The following is a 6,234-nucleotide window of genomic DNA, read 5'->3' as shown; positions in this document are numbered from 1 at the left end:
ACAGGGCGTCCCAGGAAGGGAATTGTCAGATCACTCCAGAGGAGTGGAGCTATCTCCAGTGCCCCACGTACAGACTGATCTTTTTTCTTTATTATCCCTTTTTTCCTTTTTTTTTTTTTCTTTTTTGACAATGATGGAGCTATTGGAATCAAACACCACCACACACACACCCCCCAAAAAAACCGAAAAAAAAACCAGACAAGGATTCCAAGCAGATGTCACTAAATAACTGCCCTGTACGAATGACCCAGCGCATCACGCTCACTACATCAACTTTACTTTTTTCAAACATATCATCACACGAGAAACTATAGGAAGTTTAACAAGATTTATTTCCCCAGCAGAAATGCTGGTTTGCTTCAACTTGATCACCACGCAAAGCCGAAGAAAGAAATGATAGTTTCCAATTAAACCAAAAATAGTTAGTGTGGTATCACGCTCTCCCTCTCAGAGCCATACACAGCATCAACCAAAATAGCAATATCAAAAATTATAATAAAATAATATCAAATTATAATAAAAAAATCAACATATCAATACCAAAAGTATTATTTCTTGGTAAGAAGCCAGCCTTGGGTATGTCACAGGGTCACACCGCCAGTGAACTACACCCCTGAAGGTTTAAGAGTTTAAAACTTAAACCCTGAAGGTTTAAGAGTTTGCAAAGAGTGCTAAAGAGAGTGTTCACGAACCGGGAGAAAGCCGAGTTCCCTGGGACGTGGCACACTAACGCCAGCTGAATCAGGTGGGGTAAAAAAGTGACAGGAAAGATACATAAACTCTGAAATTCAAAGATAACAGGGGAGGTTTAAAATAAACTAAAACTGGCAACACCCTACTAAAAGATGAATCACCTTTTGTCCATAAAAGAATACTGCAAGATTTTGAAAACTTATTTTTGTTTTAAGCATTCTGGAAGGTCAGTATTCAGTAACAGAAAATATAGGCGTTCAGATTTCTCTCTGAATAAACAAAAGTAGGAAACAAATATTAACCCTTGAGTGGCATTTCCTTGAAATCAGACTAACTGTTCTGTTGCCACTGGTACCTCAGGTAAGACCAAAGCACACTTTTCTTTTTGATCCACCACACCCCACACTTTGCTTTCTGCTTTCCTCCTCCTGTTCATGGTGGGTGAACCCACCAGCCACCTCGGCATCATGAACTGGGTCTACACTCATGTGGTGGTGCAACTCCACCCCCTCCATCCCGGGCCACTCGGTCCTTAGTGTGATTCCCCCTCCCTGGACCACACACCAACTTAGGATACACAACTGTCCAGAGAAGCTGTGGATGCCCCATCCCTGGAGTTGTTCAAGGCCAGGCTGGATGGGGCTTTGAGCAACCTGGTCTAGTGGGAGGTGTCCCTGCCCATGGCAGGGGGTTGGAACTAGATGATCTTCAAGGTCCCTTCAAACCCACAGAATCATAGAATTGCTCGGGTCAGAAGGGACCTCAAAGACCATCTAGTTCCAACCCCCCTGCCAAGGGCAGGAACACCTCCTACTAGACCAGGCTGCTCAATTTCTCCGGGCAACCCGTTCCAGTATCTGACCACCCTCACAGGAAAGAATTTCTTCCTAATATCTCATCTAAATCTACCTTCCTTCAGTTTGAAACCGTTACCCTGTGTCCTGTCATTACACTCTCTGACAGAGAGTCCCTCCCCACCTTTCCTGCAGGCCCCCTTCAGGTACTGGAAGGCTGCTATAAGGTCTCCCTGGAGCCTTCTCTTCTCTAGGCTGAACAAGCCCAACTCTTCCAGCCTGTCCTCATAGGAGAGGTGCTCCAGCCCTCTCATCATCTTCACGGCCCTCTGCTGGACCTGCTCCAACAGGTCCATGTCCTTCTTGCATTGAGCACTCCAGATCTGGACACAGCACTCCAGGTGGGGTCTCACCAGAGCAGAGCAGAAGGACAGAAATCACCTCCCTGGACCTGCTGGCCATACTTCTTTTGATGCAGCCAGCAGTTGGCTTTCTGGGCTGCAAGTGCACACTGCCAGCTCATGTTGAGCTTCTCGTCCACCAGCACCCCCAAGTCCTTCTCCTCAGGGCTGCCCTCAAGGAATTCTCCACCCAACCTGTATTTGTGCCTGGGATTGCCATGACCCAGGTGCAGGACCTTGCACTTGGCCTGGTTGAACTTCATGAGGTTTGTACAGGCCCACCTCTCAAGCCTGTCCAGGTCCCTCTGGATGGCATCCCTTCCCTCCAGTGTGTTGACTGTGCCACACAGCTTGGTGTCATCGGCAAACTTGCTGAAGGTGCACTCAATCCCACTGTCCATGTCACCGACAAAGATGTTAAACAGCACTGGTCCCAGTACTGACCCTCGAGGAACGCCACCTAACCATTCTATGATAATTGAGGCATGGCTTGTCCAAGGCAGTGGACATCAATAACCTCCTGACTGCCTCATACATGTGCACCTGTGTCATGGCCCAGAGGGCGGGGGAACACCAGAACTTGAAAGTCTAGCAAGTTTTGGGCTTGTGCAACTGGTGGAAAGTACAAGAATATTTTATTGTCTAAGTTGGACCAAAATGGAAAAGTACCTGATGAAAGTCAATTTCCTCAGACCCTACAAATAGCTACTCTCATTGAGACTCTTTGAGCACTCCTGGATTGCAGCGGGCTGTGACCAGCACCTCCCCTGAGGTGGGACACCCCTCAGGCATAAACCTCTCGAGGTTTAAAGACCATTTGCCTACAAAGAGCCAGGGCGAAGTCAAACTTCTTGAGGCTCAAATTATCGCCCCTTGAGGAATGCGGATGCATTGTGAGTGTTTACTCTAAACTTGAGGACCGGGAAACATTAACAACAGGCTAGCCTCTTCCATCCACCTCTCTACGTGTTTGAATATACACATTGGCCTCTATGAGTGTGGGTGTCGATATATTTCATTGGATCCAAATATTTCTCACTGTGTGAGGAGTGGAAAAGGGCACCCATTGGCTGGAGGAGTCACCCGCCGTGAAGGGACTCTCGTTGGTGCAGTTGAAGACTTGAGTAGCGTCTGTGCGACTCCTTGAGTTGCACGTTTGTATCTTTTGTGTTTATACACATGTACATACACACATTTTGTTTTAGGACACCCTGTAAAAAGTTAATGCGAATCTTGCCATTCTCCAAGCTGTAACTACGTCGCAGTTTTAATTATAATATATTCTACCGAATCACCTTGTTAATCCTTAAATTGGTTAATGATTAAGTGCTGCTAGAAGTCAACCTTGTGATCCGCCTCAAACCATTAATAAATCTTGAGTTGCTGCTAAATCGTAACCGTGTCAAACATTTCACCCGCGACACCTCAGCACTCCATTCCCGGGCATCACAAGCACCACTTTAAAGACAGATGCACAGAACAGGTCACATTTTATGGACCCACAGCAACACCTCCCAGTAGTTCCGTGCTTCTCCAGAAAAGCAACAGAGAGCTGGCGGAAAAGCCTTGCCCTGTTTACAGCCTTCACAGAAAAAAAAAGAACTCATGAATTCAATCACACCTTGGAAAAAAACCACCACAAAACTGTATTTTAAAAACATGGGATGAAACTAATCACCTATGTAATTTAGTTCACTCTGCATATGCAAATATTTCCCACTTTTCTGATACCTCTGTGGGCCTTACATAGACATTTATATGAGTGAAATTTTAGATTTTTACTGTTGAGGTTTTATTAATTTCCGCTGCTCATCTCCCCCAGGAAACGAACACTCCACCCATGTTACTGGGATCATTTCCTCAGTAACAGAGGAGTTGGTACCAGTAAGGTTACTATTCTAGTTGAAGGCATTACCCTTCATTTTGAAGGAAAGCCCTAACATTTTAAAAAAAAAAAAAAAAGAAACAACTGCTCTTCGCTTAAATTTCTCCTCACATCATAAGAATTTTAAGTAAAAAATGGAAAAAGGAATACCACTAACAAAAACATCAAATTACTGGTTACCAATTTTAGTTATAGGTCTAATCAGTCTACCACACACATCTTCCCTCCAGCGTGTTTGAATTGGGTTTAGAGTGAAATTTTCTCCTTTTTTCTGCAGTCCCAAATGACTCTAGTTGATGGGACGGTTTAAGCCTGATCTCAGGAGAAAACAAGTTGTGCACCCCTGAATGAAAGAACAGGAACAACAGATGAAGCCTTTTGCCTACTTGACGTTGTAAAGAGACTGGGATGTAATTATGAGTGACAGGGAGAAAGGTAAGAAATAGGGTAAGACACCAAATTAACAACAGAGAAACAGGCACTTTTCCCTGCCTGTAGGCATCACTACCAGTGCATGTGGCGACGTCTGGGATCCTGAGACAAGTGAATTAAACACCAGAGCCTGAAGCTCACACCTCATGCTGACACACACCTTCTTTCTGCTTACTGGTCTCCGCTCTCTGTACTACACTCGAGGATATACTGAGAAGGTATAAATCCCAAACGCCTTCAGAAAGTGACCTTTTGCCACGCACAAAGTTATCTCAATTTTGATTTTTATTATGCGGACAGAGAGGTTGATATTAGGTAGCTGTGGGGGGAAAATGGCCAAAGATTCACACCAGAAAATCTCCAGCGGTTACTTTCTTCCAGGTTATTCCTTACATTTAAAATCCTTCGTGGCCAGCCGAAGTCCTTCCATGGTGCAATCAAAGTGAGAAGTTTCTGTAATGAAACAGAAGAGATTCTGCTGAAATATCGCAACAGCACAGGCTGTAGAAAGACTTTAACAGTTGCAAATCGGACCCTCAGAATGAGAAGGGTCTGATATTTTCAAAAGTCTCTCTCTTTCTTATATTGAGTTGTTGGTTATTTCTTAAAAAAAATAATAAAAAAAGAACAGAGAGGAAGCAAATGACAGAAAGCAAAGGAAAAATAAAAAACGCAAGGAGACTGATAAAGGAAGAGAAGAAAACTTGGATGTCAAAACTAGGGACAGTAAGGACCTAGCAATCTTCTCAAGGCTGAAAATTAAGAGGAGTAATGCAGTGGATTATTTTTTTCCCCTCTCCACATCACAAACACTATATAATGAATAGCCATTCAACCAATACTACTGTAGCGTAGCTACATCTTATTACATTGCATGTTTTTCCCCTTTACATTCACTCAGGACCTCACAGGCCGCTAAGTGAAGGAGGTTCATGTGAAGCACCAGCACAACCTGGTTGTTACTCTCTTCTGAGAGCTTTAGAAAGACCGTTCTGGGCAACTCTTACTCTCCCTGGTAATTACGCTCTCTGCTTAAGTAAATTTTAGGCCAGGTTTTCCTGGGAAGCACTGTAAAAGGCAGGTGGGGTTTTCTGGTCATAATCCTATACACTTTCTCTTGCTTCATTTTGTTTAAAATCAGTCGTTAAATGTCAAAGGATAGATAAATTTTTTTTTATATAGTACATACATTTTATATATTTTCTTTAATAAAAGTAGCAACTGGAAGTTTGGCCATGGGATGATATTTTCTGTGGCAATAGTGGAAGACTGCTTTAGTTTGCTTTGTATCTTTTAGATATCTTTGTATCTTTTAGACAAAAGACAGTCCTGCCTGTCCCAGCTAGACACGTCCTGCTGACCGCATGGCTCTAGGACAATTTGTTTCAGCTCGATGAAAACTTTCCGTATGCTTCCATGCCTTGGATGGTAGAGCTGAACTGCTTCCCTCTCCGGCTGCGGAAGCACCGCCTCCAGCAAAAGGAAGCGACAGGAATAGCACATCCAGGGAAAGGAGGAGCAACAGGTAACACGTGTCCTCCAGAGATTTGTCTCATCAAAACCTGGACCCTACCAGGCTGTCACGGAGGAAGTCTTCCTTCAGGGAGTTACTGCAAAGTGACCGCTACGCTTCAAACCCAAACATGCCAGCTCTTATTTTGCAGCAATCCTGCAGAGAAATGCTTAAACTGACATGAGGTTTTGTCGTCTCGTTCTACATTTGTAGATCATCTGGCACTTGGGAGTCCTGGTCCAAGGAGAACTTCTGGGCCCTAAAATAATGCTGTTTTCACTGATCTCAGCATTTTTTTAATTCAGGATCTCTTGCTTAATCTCCAGAACAAACGCTGATGTGCTGCCAATGCTGCAATAAGGAGCTCTCACAAGCACTTGAGATTAACCCTGTGCTCTCACAGAGGAACACCATGACCGTTCACTCTGCCATTTGAATAAAAGAACCCTTGGACAACATGAATACAGAAGCACGATCACCCGGCTAACAGGTTAAGTCGCACTTAGCTGGTAATGC

At 44.1% G+C, this 6,234-nt stretch overlaps 1 protein-coding gene across 8 annotated transcripts in view; it reads right to left on the bottom strand.

Moving 5' to 3' along the window:
* Window positions 1–4,474: 4,474 nt before the first annotated feature.
* N4BP2L2 (NEDD4 binding protein 2 like 2) overlaps window positions 4,475–6,234 on the bottom strand; it is a 45,088-nt gene continuing 43,328 nt past the window's right edge. For 6 of the 8 annotated variants that reach the window (XR_012584687.1, XR_012584685.1, XM_074567941.1 and 3 more), the window contains one exon: window positions 4,475–4,658. The gene's annotated coding sequence lies outside the window, so the exon portion shown is untranslated. The remainder of the gene's footprint in view (window positions 4,659–6,234) is intronic. The other 2 variants (XR_012584686.1, XM_074567932.1) reach the window with 2 other exon arrangements.

The sequence above is a fragment of the Larus michahellis genome, chromosome 1 (genome assembly GCF_964199755.1).
Source record: "Larus michahellis chromosome 1, bLarMic1.1, whole genome shotgun sequence".
Taxonomy (NCBI): domain Eukaryota; kingdom Metazoa; phylum Chordata; class Aves; order Charadriiformes; family Laridae; genus Larus; species Larus michahellis.
Note: the sequence above shows the minus strand (reverse complement) of the source record. Positions and strands in the feature narration are given on the sequence as shown.